This window comes from Crassostrea angulata, chromosome 8 (assembly GCF_025612915.1).
Source record: "Crassostrea angulata isolate pt1a10 chromosome 8, ASM2561291v2, whole genome shotgun sequence".
Lineage (NCBI taxonomy): Eukaryota > Metazoa > Mollusca > Bivalvia > Ostreida > Ostreidae > Magallana > Magallana angulata.
This window is the reverse complement of record NC_069118.1, coordinates 14,941,483-14,966,511: the sequence shown is the minus strand read 5'-3', so window position 1 is coordinate 14,966,511 and position 25,029 is coordinate 14,941,483. Positions and strand designations below refer to the sequence as shown.

At 31.5% G+C, this 25,029-nt stretch overlaps 1 pseudogene; it reads right to left on the bottom strand.

Moving 5' to 3' along the window:
- Positions 1-21,510: 21,510 nt before the first annotated feature.
- Positions 21,511-24,798, bottom strand: LOC128160698 (uncharacterized; annotated as a pseudogene).
- Between the last annotated feature and the right edge of the window lie 231 nt (positions 24,799-25,029).

Below are 25,029 nucleotides of genomic sequence, written 5' to 3'. Positions count from 1 at the left end.
TCTGCTCTCACCATCAAACAGCGAAAAGGAATGACGTCACTTCGGTAGCACGTGATTTCACTTGTGATATAAAAGTAACTCAACTATTTTATACACATAAGACTTTACGTAGTAAAAAGCGTAATACATTTTTTTGGATATCTCATGAAATACACATTCAAATTAAACTGGAACTCGTATATCATGTAGACTACACAGACGATTTGTCTTCATATGTTTTTTTGCCTGCCTTTTGAAATGTGTAAATAGAAGTTTTAAATTATAGTTAAATACGTTTTTCTAAAGAAAAGATTGTAAATAGATATTGTTACAAAATATTGATATAGGATACGATATTTTGGAAACTTGTACATGTAGATACGATAATAAACTTTGTCTGAAAATTCTAAACTAAATTATCTTTTAATTTTTGATTAACTTTCACTTATATCATCAGACATTTAATCTAAACCTAAGTTATACAGCTCATCATTTTAGTTCACATTTCAAATATTATTGCTGAAAACAACATTTTTGTAAAGTTCTTTTAAAATACAATAAACAGTATTTTAAATTTTGGACCAGTATTTTTAAATTCTTCATTTTTTATTTCTTTCTAATGTAAAGAGGAAATCTTTCGAATTTACAATACACTGAAATAGCGTTAGTTCTTTTGTTAACACTTAAAATGTTCTTCCCAAAAATGAGGTATATCTTTTCAATGAATGAAGCTTTGTGGAAATCCCAAATTTCAAAAGCATATATTAATCAAAGTACTAAAGAACTGAGAGGTGGGTTCATTTGATATGTCTTTATGCACTCTCTCTCTCTCTCTCTCTCTCTCTCTCTCTCTCTCTCTCTCTCTCTCTCTCTCTCTCTCTCTCTCTCTCTCTCTCTTATAATGTCAAACAAAGCGTCAGAGAGCAACTAAATTTTGTAAGCAACCATTAACGAAAAAATTTCTGTCTACTTGAAAAGATCAACATTGCATGGCATTTAAAATCGAGTGTTATAAAATCAATCCCCATTTCTTCAACAAGCAGCCGAATATCCATGCTTTGTAAAGCAGTTCATAGAAATTAATGCGCATTGTACAGGTATATGTGCTAAAAAAGCATAGTCTTGTTTTTAAAACACGTTATTGGTAAGAATCGCTATTTTTATTAGCAAACAGGTTTTATAATAAATGGCTCTCTGTGTACATGTAACTATTTAGAAAAGCGGAAGCTTTTAATTTGACGCTGTTCGGTATTTTGTTTACTTTTGAAGTTATGCTATTTAAAGTTACATGGAGATTTCTTTGCCTTTAGTCAAGACTCTGCTTTCAGCAAAGCCCGGCTACAAGTTGTTGGCATTAATACAGGACAGAAACATTCCATGATACTTAAATGCGTTTGTTACTTCCAGCTATTATCAATTATCAAAATATACCCAATTCTTAATTTGTAAGATTTTGCCTTAGTTTAAAAAAATTAACCTAGGTTTAAGATAAGTTACTTTTTTATTCCTTCTATAGTTACAATTATAAAGAGTATTCAACATGCTCTGTAACCCGGACTCTGTTATGTGTTCTCAGATTATCTAGATTCAACTCATCAAAGTTAAGTTAGTTTATCAAGACATAATATTTCTTTTTAACATAACACTACGGCTTTTGGGAACGCCTTTTTTGTTTGCTTAAGCTTTCATTTTAGAATTTTTTTCTTGAAATATGACGTAACAGACTACCTGCAGCTTAATTTCAGAAGTCGCAACATAGAAATTGATCCAGCCAACCCTTCAATCAAAACTTTTGAATTTGTCCAATATATATATTTTTTTAATTTTATATGTTTAAGTGCTAGTTGATAGATTTTTGTTAATGGCTCTGCAGTTATTAGTTTTTCAGGATGAAACTGCCAGTCAATCCTTTCTTTCACAAATGCTTGGTCTTTGAGGAACAAATGTTGACCTAACTTGCGAATATATCAGATTGCAAGTAGCTCACTTGAATTTTACTTTTGTAAATGCATACGTCAAGCAGTCATGGTCATTATCGCCAATACATTTGTAAAACTCAAGTATAATTTTTCTTTATTTCATACCTCCTTACATCATATGTATAACATTTTTTGATAATTTACAATAAGTAACTTCCAACAATTTTCTCTTGTATTGTTATATTCGGAAATATAGTTCCAGTTACAGGTCAAACCACAACAAATCGTTAAAGGCTCGAAAAGTCATATGAATAATTAGAATTTTTAAATTCATAATTCAGAAGATATATGTAATTGTTGCATTAGTTATAATTTCCTTAAATAATGTTCTTTTATTAAAACTTCTTTTTCACCCTAAAAACAAAACGTGGACGCTTAAGCTTTGTTTTACCAATTCTTTTAAACAGCAGCTTCTTCATAGATACAATCTTCCGGTGGGTTTACAGTTGTAATAGAAATGAAACGACGGTAGATATAAATTTCCCGGAAAATTGCGATCATTAGTACTACAGATATAAAAGAACCAATGAAAACCATGATGTTTCTTCCAGTGATAAAGTTGCTCCCACGAGCTTGTGTCGGCTTAGCTGTTCCATCTTTAGGCTCATAAGTCGCTGAATCTGATAAAGATATTGTTATACCAATATTCAATAAAATGGCAGTGTACACTTTTATTTAACCGTAAACAAATTCATTATAAAAGTGGTAAATTTCGTTATGTGTCACCTCTTCGTGACTCAAAATCAGTTAGCTATGTCAGTAAATTCGTTACATTCGAATTCGATATAACCGTAAAAGTTTGCAAAGATTTCTAGAATTTTACCAGGGACTCAAAATTTCTTCGCTATATCCATGAAATCGCTATATCCGTGTCGTACTAAACGAGTTTTACTGTATAGTTTTTACTGAGTTTTACTCCAATCAAATTTATGAACAAAGAACTTTCAGTTATTTTTAAATATAATTTAACACTTATTTTAAAACATTATATTCATAAAAGATGTGCAATATCCAATTTTCTGACACAAGTTGACACCTGAAATACGTTTTCCTATAAATTAGGTGCAATTCTTAAACTATGCATACCTTTAAAGACGTTCATTCCTCTGCTTTTGTTAAAAGTTTTGATTCACTTCAAGTGCAAAAATTTTAAACCATCATTTACTCATAGGTGACTTCTGCGATACGAAGTACATTATAAATTAACATAATTGAATCATTTTTCTATAACTGATTCAAGTAGGAAACTATTTTTTGGCAGATACCTTTCAAATAGAAATTATTTTAATGTATATAGATGACAGTAAGTTTTGCTTCCCAAATTTTACTGCATACTTGATTTTCATATAGTTAATGTATTGAGATTGTTTTGTTTTGACCAAAATTACATATTCAAACCATTTAAAAAAAATCAAATTGACACTTTTACCATAATAAAGTTGTAATTTTCGTGCAGAATATTATTTTCAATGCCCTGTAGCGTTAGAGGAAACAATTTGACTCTTAAAGTTTGTTAATTTCCAGTTTAACTGTGGGCTGGTATATGAAAAAACTGGTAACTGCCGAATCATCCAATTTTTATTTCGATGTATCGTTGGGTTTCAAAATATTTTATTACAGATATTTTGCTCTGCTTAACAAATTACTGCATAACATGGCTCTTCTATTCACAATAAGATAAAACCTATCTGAATATGTACTCTGTCGCAAAAATTTTTTAAGCCAGGAGAATACTTAGTTAAATATCTTTACAGGTCAATGCATTATTCATGAGCAGAAAATGCACAAAAGCAAAAAGTAAATTCCGAAAACGTTATGTCCGGTGTTTTAGTTACAAACGCTTATGCCTTGCAACATGTAGCTTTATATCTGGACTTTTGCATTTCGACTTTTATTTCGAAAAGATCTTGTTTTCTCTATGATCTATCAATATTCTCGAACAAAAAGTTCAGCTTTAAAAAAATGAAAAAAGATATTAAAACGTTTATTCCACGAACTTATAGGAACTATAAATTCTACGCATATTTAAGGATTAAGAATTAAGAAAAAATTATATTTTCATTTCCAAATTGACAAAAAGTTGACATATTCAGACAGGTATTTTCAACACATATCATTACATAATAATTTGCTCCTAATATGATGCTTTTAGATAATAAATATGCAGTCGCTAAATTAATAATAAAACCATCAAAAGGCCAGGGTTTGTAGCATTGTGAAATCAACAGAAAAATGTTTAAAAAACGTTTTCAGTAACACATAAAAAAAATGTAAAATGTATTAAACGTGAATGATCTTGGCCATTCTGAGATTGAAATAGCTGAAATCATGAGTTAGGAGCTTTTATTCCTCTGCTATTATAAAAGTATTGAAAACTACAGTTATATTAAAATGTTTTTAACCTATATGTATTCAGTTAATCACACAAATCTTCCATAATTTGCATTCTTTCTGAAAACTGTGAAAAATGCAATTTTTTTCTCTAATCACAGTAACAAATATATTTTTGTTTTCCTTTATGAAAGCGTGTTGATAAAAATATAATATGATGTTTATTATTAAAACTTAGAGCTTGACTTTATTCCACAGTATATGATTCGCAAATATGCAGAATTTAATTATGAATTAATTTTATCAATATCTTTTGTAAAATATCCAAATATGAAACAGATAACGCAGACTCTGTGGTATCTTTTATTCCAAGTTCACTGGGATATATCAAGTCGACGTAAGTATGGAAATACCAATTGTTAATTGATAATACGTCGTCGATATACCTGAATGTTGAGTTGAATGCCACATCGAATGATTTTTTTTTTCACGTACTAGTTTTTTTTTTTAAATCTGCTTCATAAGAATAAAAGTTCTGCGTCATAAAATATACAAAAATATAATTAGTACCCATGGGAATTCCAGCAGATTGTTGGAATACTTGATTTCCAAAAACTACACACATGTAGATGTTGCTTAAAACTCAGGCATGTTTTTAATGTCAACTTCAGAGTACTTGTGTGTGCAATCAGAATGGTTTTTTAACAAAATAATTTTCAAGATACCAATGACAAGGTAAACATTTTTACGACTTCCATTTTTTTGTGAAGAAACAACTGTCGGTGATATCAAAAAGCCAAGATTTTAACGTGTCATGGGGAATGGTTGTATGAAGCGTTGAAAAAACGTTTTTAAAAACGGTTTTGATGCTATTGATTTTGGTATGATTTTGTGACCTCGAAGTTTCTAATAAATCTTTAGATTTTCTTTGTATCTACATCTGATTCACACCACTTCTGGTGTATATTGTTGTACAATATTCATTAAGTTGCTCCTTCATTACTGTAAGAATTAGAGTCAGTAAAGAGAGAGGTTTGATAGAACATTTACTGGAACCTGCTAAATATCTCTGTTCGTAAGGACATTTGTAAAGCTTTGGAATTCAGTAGAAATAAGGTAAATAAAATTCATTTTGTTTATTGGCTATTAGATATATCCATAACCGATTTATCATTTTGTAGTATTTCCTGCTTTGAAAGGCTGCTATAGGTATAAATAGAATTAATATGCGTAGAATCGATATTAGACATAAAGCATAATATATTTTTCTGATGCAAAAAATGTGGTATCCACAGTTGTTTTAAAGGTTTGACAGTTTGAAAAGAAAATGTTTGTAAATAATTTACTTTTCTCTTTTGTATGATGTATTTCAGTAGTTGTGGTAATGGTTACATTGCAGCCGTAGATATGATGACATGGTGAGCAAGTACAGGTTTGGCCACAACCTAAACCGAAATGATTGGCGGAACAGATGGTGGAGCAGTTTTCTCCATAATACCCTGCTGGGCACTCTACAATCAAACAATTTATCTTTTCACTTCATAAAAGTATAATATTGATAATTAAAAGAAATCCTTGCAATCATATTAATTTGAAACAGTGACATTAAAATGATAATTTTTTAAACACATTTAGCAATATGAGAAAAGAGAGAGAGAGAGAGAGAGAGAGAGAGAGAGAGAGAGAGAGAGAGAGAGAGAGAGAGGGAGAGAGAGAGAGAGAGGTTATTTACTTTAACTATCAATCAAATATCTTATCTAAACCTTCTAAATAAATGTCTTCACTTTGGAATTAATGTGAATTAAAGTACATTATAATTAAAATAATTTCACCAGTTTTAGAGTTTTACAATTTACAACCAAAAACTCATAACGAACAGATTTGAAGTGATTCCTCTAACCAACTGCGCTACGCTTTTAGGTGACAATATTGGGAAAGGAACAAGGAATAAAATAACACTTGATTTTATTGCTGTTCTTTTTAGATAAATGATACGTCACAACATGGAAGTGCCCTATACCACCTTAAGCACTGGACGTGCGATATCCAATTTGTCTCCACGGATTGATGTTTTATAGGGCCGACAATATCCAAAAATGGGCTTTCAGTGCTTGTATTTATAAGTTTCGTGCATTGTCTGCAAATGTGATTAATATCTCAAAATTACTGTCTTAGTCTAAGGGCCAGTTCAAATTAATGGAGAAGCAATTGCAACAGCCACTATTGTGATTTTTTTATTTTTGTTTGTGACGTTGAAATTTTACAGCGTTGAACACTTGTGATGTCACATTACAACACATCATTTAACCTTAAATTCTCAGTGTGTTATATTTACATCAACCATGTATAATTTCCTATTTTTCTAACGGAAAAATACAGTCAATTCATAGCTCTATAGAAACAGCCAATCTGAAATTTACACGCCCCATTTATCGATTGGTCGAAATCTACAGCGGCTGAATGTGACAGGACTAAAATTGACACGCCCTGTTTATCGATTGGTCTGAATCTACAGCGACCTAAGTAAACTCACGGACTGCACTAAATAATCATGATGATGCTTGACTCAAAGTCTCACAAGAGACGATTTGACTGTTTCATTTAGCTAACGTACTTATGTACATTAACAGTAATTTAGTGAATTTTACTAACTTTTCATAATCAGTTTATTAATTAGTTTAAGAAAGATGTTAATATAAACAACAAAATGCTGTCTTTGATGATTCATGCGGGTTATAAAGGTAGCGATCATTGCAGAAAAAAAATTCACATAACACGCTAACGCAGGTTATGTATTTTTCCTGCAATGTCGCTACCTTCATATCCCGAAAGAATCACCAAAGAAAGCATTTTAAAATTATTGTTTAAATAACTGCAGGAGCTTTTTACGCACTTTACATGCAAAAATATGTAGGGAAAAATGTATTTTAAAGAGAACTTTAAATTAGCTTTAATCAGACGGGGAAAATGAATTTTCATTTTATCAGACGTCAACTAAAACAGCATATATTATATATAAGTTATAAATCATGGAGTGAATTGAAGAAAAAAAGTTTAATTCTATGACATATGTCACTCGTGCTTTAGTACTATTTTCTATGGTTTTCATTTCGTATTTATAACGTGTTTTACATCAATGCCATCATGCAATCAGGAACAAGACTTCAGGTAGTATGGAACAAGTTTCGGATTTTCAGAATCAATCCTTTCGACCTACATCTTAATAAAGTGATTTTTACTATCTAAAGCACTCTTGTCTTATTCTCACAAGATATACCGAGACGCCATAATTGGAGTGTTCATTTGTAGAAAATAATAAATGAACGAATTACATTGTTACTTTCTTGGATATACAATTGATTATATACAAATTAAAATTAAAAGTAATTTTTAGGTCCACGTTTGTGTACTTTCAAACCTAAGCATAATTGAAAAAAAAAGATACATGTACACAAAAACCCTAAAAAATTATAATCAAACTATTCCTTATAATTTGATGTAAGTTCCACTTAATTTATTATATTTTTAGTTTTAAAAACTTATATTTTATATTTATTTACTTTAATCAATTTTACATAAGATTTCACAATTTCATTCAGAAAGACAAATTAAGTTCTAATGTTTTTAACAATTCACATAATAGTATTTCCTATTTTGAAATCAATTTTACAAACCACAGGCTGTAACTTAAATGTTTAAAGTTAAGACTTTTTCGGATATTGCATATCTGTCTTTTACGGGTTTTCTTATTCAGCGTTGTAAACAAAGAGTGTTGTGTAAACGCGCAGTGCATTGTGCTGCTTTTCATATTTAATACTTAGCAAATACAAATATGTAGAAAGTAATCATGTAAGTAAAGTTATTTTTGTGATATGTGGTTATGCTTTTTATGATATATGTTGATAACTTGTAAATGTAAAAAAAACTTCAAAGACTGTCAGGTTAAGTCGAGCATTTTGTACTTTTGTTTGATGTGCAAAAAAATACTGATTAGGATTAAGATTTTGAGTTGTAGTATGTTTGTATGTAGTATATTAGATTTTTAGTAAAGCTGGACTAGGTGCGTAAGCCTTGATAGCCAACACCCCCCCCCCCCCCCCCCGTAACCGGAAGTCATGATCTTGTCTGGTGTTGACCGGAAATTGTTGATGTAAACAATAACATGTGATTTTCTATTTTTGGTCTGTTGCTTTCAATCCACTCTCATAGCCAAGCATAACTATTGTAAGCAAATTCTCCCCTTTTAAGATTAATATTTCATTTTGATTTTATTCATTTATTTTCATAATAAAGATATATAGTAGACATGTTATTGTACCTGATATGAATTGTGTGATTATATAATGGTGTTTTTAATTAACACATGAATTTTTCTGTGACATCATTATGCACATTCATTTTGAATATGCAGTGTACCATTGTTTTATATCTTTCATTGTGTTTATAATTGATTACACACTTTTGCGACGGACTCCGAATAATAAAGAAGTGAATTTTATATTGTCTCCTGTCCTGTATTACAGGTTGAATATCATTAATCACCAGAGCCCCTATCACACGGTGATAATACGTCGTCGATATCCCTGAATGTTTAGCTGAAGGCCACAACGAACGTTTTATTTTTGGACGTACAACTATTTGAATAAAGTCTGCTTCATATGAATGCAAAAATAGGTTTGCTAACAGTGAGGCGCATTGAAACCCATGGAAATACCAACAGATATTGGAAGATCTGATTTCCAAAAACTACATATAGGTTGTCTATCAGAAACTCAAGCATCTTTTAAGTATTCACTTCAGAGGACTTGTGCGCGGAATCTTGAATGGTTTAACACAATAGTTTTGTAAATGACCGATGTCAACAGAATTAAGATTACGTGATCCTATTTTATTGAAAAAGCAGCTATCAATGGTGTATAATATGGAGGGTAATCGTGTTCAAAAATCCAGACATGTAAACATGTAAATCTGAATATGCAATCGTGTTGGTGTGTGAGTCTGAGGATAAAAGTGTGTAATTCTGATCGTGTAACCTATAAAACTCGGACATAAACACATGTAAGATTTGACTCAGTTCCTTCGTATAATGCACATTTTGCAGCTTAATTGTTTTCATTAGTTAATTAAACCTTCAACTTTGCACACTTTCAACCCGTAGTTTCTGCGTTTGTATCTCCAGGCTCGGCAATAGCACATCTGACATGATACAAATTGACAAATGTAAAGTCTACAAGTTTGTCGAATTTTGACATGACCTTATATGGCAACTGCTATGCTGCGGGAAAAGGCATGCTGTAATCGCCGGAATGGACGAAAAATAAACATAATATTCAGCTAAACTGTTGCAATAAGTTCTTAATGAGTGACACTTTTTCTATCGGTATTAGTTTAAGAAAAATTATTGAGGTATGATTGAAACTGGACCAAACAGGAAGAGGCTTATATATATATATATATATATATATATATATATATATATATATATATATATATATATATATATATATATATATATATATATATATATATATATATATATACATGTATATATATATAAACTGTTGTCGATGTGACGAATGCGCTAATTTCTGTAATATAATTGTCATGGTATATATGATAAGGGTTAAAAAGAAATGCATACTATCCTATTTCTTTAAAATAATTTGAAATGTAATTTAAACTGGAATATAAGTTAAAGGTAAAGTTTTTATTATGAAACTAAGTTCCATTTATGCAGAATCAAGATTATGACTGTATTACAATATATTCTAACGTTAACGTATTTTTTATAGAGACTATAATTACATGTATGAACATAAGAGACAGGGCTTTTCCTCTTGAATTTCTCAGAACTGCATCCATATATTTTTCATTAAAGAATACAATGATATTCAGTATTTTTGAAAACATTTTTCTGGTGCCCCCCCTCCCCTACCCTACTAGTATGATTTCATTACATATGCCTTCATACGTTTTACATACTTTTGTTTATCCAACTTTTTGTATATACGTTTATGCACTTTCCTTCTCTATCAAAACAATGTCTGCACAATTATGTTGGAGCACAATGTCCACCGTCCACGAATTTAATAATGGATAGTTCCTTTCAATTAAAAGTACTTACTGTCAATTGTCAAGGCCTTGGGGACCCAAATAAAAGAAGAGATGTTTTTAAGATATTAAGAACTAAAAATTATAATATTTATTTTATTCAAGTTACTCACTTTATTCAAGAAGATGAAAACCTAATACAAACACAATGGGAATACAGAGCTTTTTTTTTAAGCTCTTACAAATCTAATTCAAGAGGGGTTGCTATTCTTTTTAACAACAATTGTGAGATAACAATTCATGAACAATACAGAGATGATAACGGAAACTACTTGATTTTAGATGTTATTGTAGAGAATCAACACTTTCTGCTTATAAATATATATGGTCCAAACTCTGACAAACCAGAATTTTACTCTCAACTATTGAATACCCTCCAAGATATTTACTCTTCTCAATACATTATATTAGGTGGTGATTTTAATTTGATTTTAAACAAAGAATTAGATTCAGTGAATTACCTACATCATAATAACCCTAAATTTAGACAAGAAGTTAATAATCTAATGAATACATTAAGCTTAAAAGATGTCTTTAGGGAGAATTACCCAGATTCTAGAATGTTTACTTGGAGATGAATAAACCCCATTAAACAAGCTAGGCTTGATTTGTTTTTAATATCAGAATCATTGCTACCCAAGATATTATCAGTCAAGTCGGAAAACAGTTACCGGTCGGACCATTCACCTGTCATATTTTCATGTAAAACTAGTGATTTTAAAAAAAGGCAAAGGTTTTTGGAAATTAAATAATTCTTTATTAACAGATAAGGAATATGTTACTTTAATTAAGGAAGAAATTAACAAAGTGAAGCTTCAGTATGCATGCCCCATATATGAGAGACAAAGCGTTACAAATATAGACAATGAGCTTATCCAATTTACAATTAATGATCAAACCTTCCTTAATATCCTGCTCACAGAAATTAGAGGTAAATCAATATCTTTTGCAGCATTTAAGAAAAAACAAATAAATAAAAAAGAAAAACAATTGGAAAAGGACATACTTAACTTAGAGCTTAATTTAAAAGATCTGAATATAAATGAATATAGTATTATAAAGAAAGAGCTAGAAAATATAAGAAAAAAAATGTTTCAAGGCCAATGTGTACGATCAAAAGTAAAGTGGATTGATGAAGGAGAAAAACCTAGTAAATATTTCCTTACACTACAATATAGGAATTATATCAATAAGCAAATACCAAAACTTTTTAAAAATGATGGATCTATTCTATATGATCAATTTGATATATTAAATGAAACAAAATGCTTTTATCAGAATTTATACCAAAAAAGAGAGCAATAGGTATATTTAAGTGAAATTAATGACAAACTGAATGCTTGTAACTTGCCAAAATTAAGTGAAAATGAGTCAATTAGTCTTGAAGGGCCCATGACAAAAAATGAAGTTTTATCCTTTCTCAAAAATATGAAAAATGAAAAAAGCCCAGGTCCTGATGGTTTTACTTGTGAATTATTCAAACTTTTCTGGCATGACCTGGGGTCATTTATTACACGAGCTATTAACTTTTCTGAACAAGTTCAGCATTTTTCAGAGCCCAACAAATTGGGTATAATAACATGCATTCCGAAAAGTGGTAAATCTAAAGAGTATCTAAAAAATTGGAGACCAATATGCCTTTTAAATGTTATTTATAAAATTGCATCAGGCTGTATTGCTAATAGGTTAAAGTTATACATGGACAAATTAATCAGCAGAGATCAAACTGGATTCCTGAAAGGTAGATTCATAGGTGAAAATATCAGATTAGTATATGATCTAATGAACTATACCGAAAGAAACAATATTCCAGGTTTACTTATGTTAATTGACTTTGAAAAAGCCTTCGATTCTATATCATGGGAATTTGTTTTTCATACACTTGACCTATTTAAGTTTGGAAATTCTATAAAAGATTGGATACAAACCTTTTATAATGGCATAAAAACATGTATTATTCAAAATGGAATAATATCAGACTATTTTTACCCTCAAAGAGGGTGCAGACAGGGTGACCCAATATCACCCTACTTATTCTTGCTCTGTGCAGAAATATTAGGAGCAATAATTAGAAATAATAAAGACATTAAAGGTATAAAAATAGGTGATACTGAATACAAAATTTCACAATATGCAGATGACACCTCTTTATTTACAAATGGATTACCAGAAACATTAGACGGTATTCTTAAAGAACTAGATTTTTTGCGTATATATCAGGACTAAATATAAACTTTTCTAAGACAAAGATGGTGTGGATAGGAAGTAAACAATTCTCAAAAGAAACTTTTCATCACTCGAGATGGAAACTTGATTGGGACAATACAAACTTTGACTTGCTAGGGATAAAATTTTCGATAAACTTAGATGATATGATAAACTTAAATTACAATGTAAAACTTGACAATATAAAAAAACTAATAAAGCAGTGGAACCTACGTAAATTAACAATATTAGGAAGGTTAACTGTCATAAAATCCCTTATAATTCCAAAAATGAATCATTTGATACTTACATTACCAAATCCAAGTAAAGACTTCTTAGAAAACTTTGAGAGAGAATTATACCTTTATCTTTTGGGAAGCAAAATACACAAAGTAAATAAACAAACTATTATACAAGACTATAGATCTGGCGGTCTTAAAATGGTAGATTATAATGACTTTATTCTGGCCTTTAAGTCAAGCTGGATAAGGAGACTAACTCACTCAAAATCTGTATGGGTTAATTTGTTAGAGACAAGTCTAAATACAACAGTGAACAATTTATGGCTAAGAGGAACAGACTTTCTGCCCCGACTTGGTTATATCATGCATAACTGTTTTTGAAAAGAAGTATTTTATAGCTGGCAAAGAATAATAGACATTTCAGCCCTTAAAAATGAAAACATTCACAGTGAACACATATGGTATAACCCACATATTAGAATTGATAGTAATTAAGCTTTCCTAAAAAGTTATTTTAATGCAGGCTTCATATTTATAATTGATCTTTTTGATTCAGGGGCACTTTCATAAGTCTTGAATCCCTTAATAATTTACATGTAAATACAAACTTTTTAGAATATGCTGGACTTAAAAAGGCTGTGTTGGATAGAATTGGTACTTACAATATTAAAGAGGCAAGAATTAAAATACAAGCACGTATAACAAATACAATTGCAATTTTCAAGAAAGCAAACAAAGGTTGTAAATATATGGATAATATTTTAATAAGTAAAAAGAAAGAAACAATCAAAGCCGTTTATAGATGGCATGAAGAAGGTTATAGATTTAGTGACTCGGATTGGGGCAAAATTTTTGAGCTCCCTTTTAAAACTACAAAGGAATCTAAATATCACTGGTTACAATTTCAAATATTACACAGAATAATTGCAACGAACTACTTTTAAACGAAATTAAAACTAAAGGACAATGAGGTTTGTACATTTTGTAAGGTAGAAGTCGAAACCATTGAGCATCTTTTATTATGATTGTCCTAATGTTAAAGAGATATGGTGTGCATTTGAAGAAATGTTTTTATCAAAGTTTAATTTTCCAATAGTTTTTGATAAGATAGGTGTATTATTCGTTAAATTTAACAACAATAATATTTACAAAGTTCATAAGCTACTGGCACTTGTTGTGAAACAGTTTATTTTTGCCTGTAAATACAAAATGGTACCCAAACTGGATATGAGTGCATTGTTTACCATAATAACCAATAGATTACTTATTGAAAAATATTTACTTTTAAAAGAATTGTAATTTCACTCAGTATGAAAAACACTTGAAACAGATTTGTGATCTACTCTGACTGATGAAATTTTCAATGAAAAATCGACTTTGATAAATTTATGTATGTCAATAGATTGACAATTTTACTTATCTAAGTGCTCCAATACAATGTTTCTGTACATAATACTATCAGTCTTTCATTTTTAGAACTTTCTCCCCTATAACTTTCACTAATTAATAATTTACATGCATATATATATTTCTATATATATATTAGACACTAGCTAATGAGAATTTTTTTTTTTTAAATTGTAATTTCACTTGCTATTATACCAATAACATGTTTATATGCAATTGTGAATTGAAAATGTAAAAATAACAAAATTATTAAAAAAAAATAAAATAAAGTTAATGCGTAATTTTTTTTTAAGAAATGAGATGGATCAAAAAATTTCTTAAGGGGGTGAATACCGGTATATTTTGAGCAACATGGGGTTTGGAGACCGCTGTGAGGTCCCATGTATCTCCATTGCTTCTGAATTCTAAGATTTTTGAGAGAGAATTTTTAACCGGGTTTTCCAGTTATTGAAATAGTGAAAATGGCGGGCGGGCGAGTGGCTGCCAAAAGGTACACTTACTGTACCGATAAATCTTCCCACATTTTTCAAGATAGGTATTTGTTCTTTATATTTGCAGATCAATTTTACATTTATCAGAGGTATGAAAATTGCTAGGATTTGGATTTCTGATAATTTATGAAAACAAATACCAGCCGTTGATCTTGGTTATCAATGAATTTGATTGATAATTATATACCCGGTAATAAACACTTCACCAAAATATCTTATTTCGCCTCGAGAAAGTAATACTAATTAGCGTTTCATTTACAATCTTTCATATTTAAATCTGACCTTTAAAACATACCTTACACTTGGTCATTTCTCTTAAATACATTTAAAGAATTCGTTTAATGAATAACAAAATACATGTAGATATATAAAATGTTTTAAAGTGCACTCGCTCATCACCGCTGCGACCCGATATCTATCCCCGTGATCGACATTAGTTGAATAGATATGCTGGTTGCCCGCTTGGACACGTTGGTTTTCTCTGAGCACTCCTCCGGCTTTCTCCCACATCGATGTCCCCCTCGCGCTAACATCAATGCCAACGAAAGATATTAATATAAGTTGTATAACTTGTTTATCAAACGTTTTAAAATTAAAAAAAAAGGTCCGATCAGTTTACGAAAATGCTAATGTTAAAATCGTGTGTATTTAAAAATTGACTTTCCTATCCGATCTAGCAAAAGTATGATGTTCAGTGGGTGCCCAATATTTATGTTTGCTCAAAACCCGGGATTTTAAAATATGAATGATCATTTATTCTGGGGTATCCATCACATGTTAAAATTTCGCCGTGTCAGTTGACCAACAGAGGAAGGTGAATTGCGTAACATTACGTATACAGTATGTGTATATAGAATTTTGGTTGTTGCCGTCAGGGTGGGTGACCTGCAGCAAATTAGTGTGACTTGGGGTCCGCTAAATAGAACTATATAGTCCGTTCTTTCAAACAGCAACATTTTCTTGATAGAATGATTTAATTTCAAACAAATGAAAATTTGTTTTTCAATTTAAATTTACGGAAATTATTCTGCGTATTCATATCACAGTATTTACAAAATACATCCATAAAATTACCTTTTAATGATATACTTTATACTCGATTGAAATACAATTAACGAACAGACTATAATCAGGGTTATTCAGGAATGGAGAGAGTAATTGAGAACACAGCTAAAGTAAATTTTATATACACATCTAGTATTTGTACTTTTAAAAAAAGGAAAATTGTGATTGTTTGAATGAATGTAAGTTTTGAATCATTATGGGAATAATATGAACAAAGAAGTGTGTTTTGTGCATAAGTGAAAAAAAACTCTTTACGCGATATGTGGTATATTATTTATTCCTCTAGCCTTGTTAAATTAAGAAAGTTTTAATTTTCAATTCTCTCAGAATTCTATTTATTTTGATTTTGGGGGAGAGAGAGAGAGAGAGAGAGAGAGAGAGAGAGAGAGAGTTGTCTCAACATTCGATAAGATTTCTCATGGCACGTGGTCAGAGCACGGGTGCTGTCACAGACAGGAAGTGTTATGTAATAGTTATACACACCCGTAAACACAGGGATAACTTTTCTATAAATTGTGTCGTACTTGTGATTTTCTATATACCTGTCTGAATCAGGCATTATTTTATCTTCATGCAGTTAAGTTAGAAGGCGCGTATGATCAGGGACTTTTATATATACACCCCTGGTATGGTATTTCTGAACACGCCCGTTACGGAAACATGTGCTATTTTGTGCATTTAAATCAGAATACCGTTACGACTACATGTTCTACTTTAGCAGTTCACATAAAATATTAGTTATTTGAAATGAGAGAGAGAGGGGGGGGGGGGGGGGGAGAGTCTCAGCATTCAATAAAATTCTTCACGGCACGTGGTCAGAGCACGGGTGCTGCAATGGTCATAAAGTGTTATGTAATAGTTACACACCCGTAAACACAGGGATGACTGATTGTCAATGTACTTGTCTGAATTATGAATTATTTCGCTCTAAGTGAGTCTCCGGTCCATATCCATTACCAAGTAGATAATCGACTCTCTTGGTCTCTCAAAACCCTTGATCCCTCGAAGTCAAACTGCTGTCCCGTTATTCATAATCTGTTGTTCTTTTACTCTCGATACTCCGAAGTGGCCGATATATGCAAGCGTTACCTAATTTTAAAAACTACTTTGTCAATTTTAAATGGCTCAAGGCATTAGACGCGGGACCCGTGTAACGGGATTTTCTTCAGGTGACACTTGTCCTGCAAGGTGTTAATTGTTCCATGATTGACCATACCGTTGCCTAGACTATAATTAGCACCGATCGTCCTAAATGTACATATAATCTGATTTATTTAAAACGAGAGAGAGAGAGAAAGAGGGAGACCGGAAAATATTTAATGAGTTAAATAAGAGTCAGATTGAGGGGAAAACATACATTCGTCAAGTTGAGTTGATGCCTACGGTAGCGACTTTATGATAGTACATCGCGCAATATTTGTCTTCTTTAAATCTGTGGCATATTTTCAACTCATAATATGGAAAAATAATAATTTTAAAATAAAATATTACTAATTTTCAAGTACACTTATATGCATGATTTGCGTAATACATTGCTATGTTTGGGACTCTTGAACAACATTAACAAAATACATGTAGCAAGTTTTTTTTAGAAGTTTTTGTTAAAAACAATTCAAAGAAAAAATGAATTTTTCATCTAATGATATTTATATCTAAATTCTAACAATAATTAAAACAGCGCTTGTTTTCTCCTTCTTGGTTTAATCCCTGATACAGATAACACGCGTGTTACGGTGTCTTACACCATCGCGGTAAAATCGTGGCCCCGCGATCACCGCGATTACAATACCGCGACGGTGTATCGCGGAAAGGATTAAAACACCATCACGGTGTCGCGGGAAAATACGGGATCCGCGTTGGCTGTAGTGTAAGTCATTTTGGCAAAAATAATAAATATAGAGTATCCCATTTATCAATTCAGGATTGACAAATATGGATTATGGGTACTGTTCACACAAAGGAAACCCAGTTTGCTGTCACATTGACAGTTTTTCTCAAGTTAATTTTGTTATTTTCGAAATTAGTTAAATTTAAACTACTTGCAAAGATTTTGTAATTTTTTGCGAAAAATGTATGTAACTATGCATGTTTTTATACTAGTCTTTTTTTTAAAAATATAAATGTTTTTGTTATGCAAGTACAAGATAAATAATAAAATAATCTAAAACTTATAAAAAAAGTTCTATAACTATTAATCAAAGCATAAAATTTTGTTAAGAATTGAAACGTTTTAAAGAAAAAGTAAGGGTATATGAGTATGTTTATGTTTTTGTAATTATGTTTTCGGAAATTCGATTTCTCTATTAAGAAACGGGGTGGGTCAGATGAATTTGATCGTATATGAACTGGTAAGTTTTAATTATAAAATATTTTAAGTAATTATATATTGTATTGACGGTAATTTTACAAAATTAAGTAGCTGCTTTATGGTAAACAGTACATTTTCTTAAGTGGCTGTAGAGCTCTGTTATAATAGCTCTCCGGAAAATTTTTATCAACCAACTTCACTAAGTAAGTCTGTATTGAACGGACATTCAGGACGTCATACTCATCCCGTAATAATTGCTTGAAATAAAAAAATAAATGCACCTGCATAATGAGCTTTTTCCCCCTACATATTACCAACAATGCAAAATGAAATTGATTTTTGGAAATAATTTATACACTTTTTAATTTCACGACAGTTAACCTTATCTCGGGAATTTTTATTTATCTTTTTTAAAGGGAGGATCTCGCTTCTTATGTCTCATATTAATCCAAATCTCATAACCAATGTCTTTAATAGATTGTTTTACTTATTGATAATTTTGCAACTCAGTTATTTAATTGTCCAGCTGGCCGACCCCGTGTAATTTTAGCCGGGGGGGGGGGGGGGGGTCTTGTCCCAATTTTCTGGTAGCAATAAGGATGCTTTAAGAGATATTTTCTTTATTCAGCCGAGCTCTGTACTTTAACAATTTGTTGCATGTACTCCAATAAAAATACATGTATATCCATATACATTTATATTCAAACAAAGACATTATATATGTTTTTTTTCCAGTTCTAAGAAGGTATCTGAAGCCGATCTAACTTTTATACATTCTCTTGGTAAAATGTACACCATGCTTATGATTAATTTTTACGAAAAATAAAACTTCCTAAAAATGTTAACGTTGTTTTCTGTGAGAAATAAAATGATTAAAAGCCTATCTAATATTTTTTTTCATTTAGTCCGTCCCCATTCCGGCGATTACGCCACACCTTTACCTGCACCTAGCCTTTTTTATCGGTGACGTCAATGTTTCCATATATAACACTGTGCCGGAAAATTATGCCAGTGCCAAGGTGGCATTTTTGCACCCGCTTAAGATGCAGTTTCGGAAAAATCCATGTATACCAAATGATAGACCATTGTCTAGAGAGTATATAACCACTTTTGTTTTTAGTGTGTTTCACCTGACAGGTGAGAAATTTACCTTTAAAAATTAATATCCCATCGGAAAATGATAATTCCCATAGGATAATTGACTCTCCTACAGGAAATATTGACAATCCTATAGGATTTTTTAAAAGTCCTGTAGGAATTATATTTCCTGTAGGAGAATGGTAATTCCTGTAGGAATTTGATTCAGACATGTAGTTCTCCTATAGGATATTAAGTTTTCCTATCGGATTTTATCAAATCCTATCGGAATTGATATTCCTATAGGAAGTTCCTGTATTCCGATAGGAAATTTTAAATTACCTATAGGAATATTGATTTTCCTATGGGAAAAATTATTTTTCTATAGGAATTTATTTTTGAAAGGTAAATATCTTACCTGACAGGTGAGATACACTGACAACAAAGGTGGTTGTTAACTCTTTAAGCAATGGTCTATCATATGGCATATTTGAATTTTTCGATATATGCAGCTTAAACGGGTGCAAAAATGCCAATTTGGCACTGGCATAATTATCCGGCACAGTGTTATATGGTCATGTCAAAATTCGACAAACTTGTAGACGATTTGTAACATGTCAGCCGTGCTATTTCAGAAAACGGAAGCACAAATGCAGAGACTACAGATGGAAAATGTGTATTATGATGACAGGTTACATGTAAATAACAAACAGCTTTTTACAGCTGCAATACACCGATCCATTTTGCATCGATAAACTCCGCCCACCTTAGTTACGTCATAGCGACGCTTCCGGGTCGGACATTCTAAAGTAAACATGGCGGGCGAAATAAACTTAACATCAATCCCTTTCGACATTTCTCTCGATTATTTCAAGAATACATCAATTTCCAAGAGAGCGAAAGAAAGAGGTTATAATTATTTCATGAATAGTTATGTACATGAGTTGATTAAAATTGTACAAGTCCAGTGATGAATCAATAGATATCACCGCCAAATGTTTTCGATCTATGCGTAAAAGTGAACCTCCCCACAAAATAAACATGACAATAACGATCACAACTTCAAGTATCAGCGAGAGTCATTGCTCATGCAAAGCTGGGTATGTACTTATAATAAAGTCTTCATGAGACATGTTACGTTTAAATAATATAAATCTAAACTAGAATATATGAACTCACCGCATATAAATTAATTAAGAATACCAGATATTGGTGCTATGGAGGTGAAAAAGCTAAAGACAGATTCCGCAGCTGTGGGACCACCACTATCCTACCTCCTTCAGGAGGAGGTTCAGCTGATTGAGACAACACTAGGTGGTGTACAGATGGGGTCAATGCTTCCATATCAGGTATAAGACACAGAAATGTTTGCATGCATGTACTATAATAAATAAAAACAAGAACATTCATTTTCAAAACTTTACTAAAGTATCTTGGAAGTTTGTCAACATCGCAGCTACAAACCAACGTGCATTAATACAATTAAACATGCTCACAGGAATTTTTCTTTTCAATAATTTAAAACACTTTATTTGATTGATGGCACGTTCAATGTGTATTCTATGAGTAGCTATTTTTCTGGTGAGGTTTACATCGCTTTCACTAAATGGCCTAGCACTAAATGCAAGGGGTGGAATATTCAACTGCAAATCTAAAAGTGCCAACTCTTTTTCAATTAGAAACGCTTTGTCAGTCATTAAGGCATCATTATTAGCAATAAATCCCATTTCTTTCAAATGTTTTAAATAATCATAAAAACCACATTGTTCAATGATATCATTGTCAGAAATACTTCCAGAAAATAAATCTGAAACAAATAAAATTGATCCTCTTGGGTCACAAACAACAAAAGCTTTAAATGAATTGGAGGATCTGTAGTCTGAATAGCACTGACTTTGTTGTTTCAATGATGAAGGTTTTTCAGTTTTAAGCTCGGTACAGTCAAGAATAGCTAAACAGTTTGGAAAATCATATTTGTAAGATTCTGGCATGATTCCTATGATTGTATTTCGATGGGGCCAATAACTTAAGGAACCTAATCTCAAATATATGTACTTCGCTACCCCATTAATTACTGTTGACACAGTTTGAACCTTAATATTGAATCTGAATGCTAAATCTTTCACATTTAAAGCATTTCTTAGTCTGCACAGGTACATAAACAACTGATGTGACAAAGGAAACTTGTCAATATGTGTTTCTTTTGTTTTGTCTTCATAAATGATTGGATTTTCACAACTTGGAAAGAGAAACACAAGAAGCATGAGAAATATACTATAACTTAATCCAGTGTAAAATTCAAACAAGTTTTTGATCTATGACTTTAAAACTTCTTCAGCAGTGAAAATTGTATCTCTCTCTGTTTGGCAAGCAGCATTAGAAACTTTCCCTCTCTGTCTGATTTCCTGTCGCAACCTGTCATTTTCTTCCTCCAGTTTTCTAACTTGTGCGACTCATGAAAGCACATCCATAGATGAAAATACTGAAATAGTAAATAAAATAGTTCATTAATAAGTGTACTGTAATTAACATCAAAATAAATAAAATTATATGATCAAAAAAATACCGATAAAATTGCATGCATACATAAATACATTACTTACTTACAAGAGTTTGCATACCGTTAAGTATATATGGTATATATAAATACGTAGTTAACTTTATTCTCACAGTATGCTGTTATAAATAATTTTTGTAGTTACATGTACCATGTGTTAGCCTATGTACATATCAAAGATGTTAATTATACTTATATTAACTGTAAATTTTCAGTTGAAAAACTACAAATCTTTTCCGACCATTGTACATGGGGCTTGTGGAAATACTACATTTCCTCTAGACACTGATGTGCCATTAATCAATTTTAAATTTCAACAACTCAATCAAGATTTTAACATGACACAAGATGACGCTGAGAAGTTAGAAAGATTAACCGTGGATCAATCTGAAAATGCTTTGTGGTATGAGGAGAGGAAGAAACGTGTGACTGCTTCCCAGTTTGCAAGAATATGTAAAAGGAAAAAAAAGATATCACTGAAACTTTTGTTTCTAGCATATTTGAAAGTAAAAATTTTACTACTGAAGCAACTTCCTACGGCAAATGTAACGAAAACATAGCTTAAAAGAAATATATGGAAAAATTCCACAATGTACATATTCATGACTGTGGATTAGTAGTAAATCCAAGATTTTCATTTCTTGCTGCCTCGCCTGATGGTAAAGTTTGTATAGAAGGACAGACTGGGGCATTGCAAATAAAATGTCCCTTTTCAGCTAGAGATTTACTCATCGCAAGGGCAGTGAACTTACCAAAGTTTTGTCTTGAGATATTAGGAGACTCATTCATATACATTGAAAAAGAATCATGATTATTATTTCCAAATTCAGGGACAATTAATGGTGACAGGTGTTTCTTTCTGCATATTTGTTGTGTACACAAGAACAGATTTATTTGTGGAAAAAATAACCAAAAATGTTGACTTCATTACAGAAATGTTTGATAAGCTTGCTAATTTTTACCTTCAATACAGACCAAGAATATTGAACAATATTCCTGCTGCATAGTTTAAGTCATCAAATGTTACTTTACAGCTATGAAATGAATTATTTCACAAATGAAAGTGTGTTACTGTGTTCAATTAATAAAAAGGAACCAGCTAAATCACAGAAGCAGAATCTGGTTTTGACAAATATACATACATTCTTCTTCTGTTTGGCATGAGGAATCTATGGCAGGATTTGAAGTTGTCTGTGTTGTTAAACAGCATTCCATTGCTTGAGAATATAGTAAATCATCAGTACATGTACTACTGAAAAAAAAATATTTGATTAAAAACCTTCATTATAAGACCGGTATAGAACATGTAGAATACAGAATACAGATGTAGAGAAAGTTATGCAATATATTATCTGACCAGAGACAAATATGTTCATCTTTAACCCAACACTTATCAGCTGATTATTGAAATGTTTTATTTGATGCAAACCTGGTCTTGCTGTTTAAATCATCTGATTTTAACTGTTGAGACAAGTATATGATCTTTCGCCTTGCTCAGTGCAGTTCACCAGTCTGGGCATCACAAGGATCTGGGTATTCATCTGAAGGGCCATCCAATGAAATGAAATGCTGAAACAGTGTAAAAAAAAAATAGTAATACAATCAGTATATTCTATGATATGTAATGCGCTCTGTCTGACTCTCTGTCACAGCACAAAGCTACAGGTACATCTTGAAAGCTTTAAAATTTTACTGCATTTGTTTTACAAGCATTCTGACACATAACCAAGTGTTAAAATCTAATTTGTTTATGCCAGTATGGGCATTTTGGTATTTTAGAAGTCGGAACAAAAACGACGCCATTTTCAAGTTGTACATACGTGATGTAACGTTACTGGGTATAGTCAGTGTTCAACATGTTCAAATGATATCGAATTACTGGATGAGAGGTTATTCTATAATCTGAAAATAAAATGAACGTGTACTTACCTTAGAACACACATATGTATGCTTCGTAATTTTGTCAACGTTAAGCTGGGCATGTGGTCTTCGACAGCATGATATCCATCGTAAACATTTCTCCAAATCAGACTTTGGCTTCGGAAATGGGATGAATTTTGCTCCCATAAGTTTCTCTGGATACCTGCTATCCGATTTACATGTCCCATACGAACAGTGCTTCACCCTTATATTGAACTCAATCGACAAATAACACCCAAATTTTCAGTTTCAATGCGTAAACAATCGCCATTTTCATGTAGCGATGTCCGACCAATGTCCGACCTTATACGCCGCATCAGATGACGTGATCTGATTGGTCAAACCCGACACACCCATAAATAAAATGGATCGGTGTATTGTGCATCTGTAGAAAAATTGGATTGAAGGCCTTCGGGATCAACCCTAAAGTGTTTATGCCTGAGTTTAATAGGTTATACAATCAAAATTACACTCATTTATGCTCAGGCTTACACACCAACACGACTGCATATTCGGACTAACAAGTTTACAGGTCTGTATTTTTGAAACGATTACCCCCCATAGTCTAAAAGCCTTGACTTAGCTTTGACGGGGTGGTTTTAAAAAGTATACAAAAGTAGTATGTTTTGTTTCTATTGATTTAAGTAACATTGTGGGATTTCCAATTTTTAAAGAATTCCTTGGAATTCCTAAGTATTCACGTCTGATTTACACCGCTTCTTGAATATACATTTGCACACTACTCTTGAAGTTCCTCCATTACTACTGCTGATGATATTTTGGAAATAAAAAAAAAAGGAAAATGCTTCGAAGAACATTTACTGAGACCCGCTGATTTACAGTCAAGTCGTACACAGACCAACTCGTACACAGGTCAACTCGTATACAAAATTTTCCGCATAAAAAAACCAAAGTCAACTCGTATACAAAAATTTCCGCATATAAAATAGGTATGCTAAACCGAAGGTCAACTCGTATACAAAAATGTGACTTTTATATTCACTTTTCACTCATTATATAAATAAACAAATTTTTAACTTATAAATCACTGGTATATTACTTACAGTTCGTCGACAGGAAACACACAGGTGTCGTACCATGTTGAAAGAAGTTTGGGGAATGACATATAAAAGCGGAAAGTTGGATATATTTATTTCAAACAAAATAATGAGGAGTATCTTAATTAGCCTTTGAAAAGTCATCCGTTTGGAGAAGCAAGAAACACCGCGCTTGTTGTTTTAACAATTATTGTTTTGATGTGTAGAAATAATTACCAAATAATAATGATTGGATTGACACAATTAATTAACGTTATTTTTTTTTTTGTTCTAATTTCACATCGTTACCGAGTTTAATG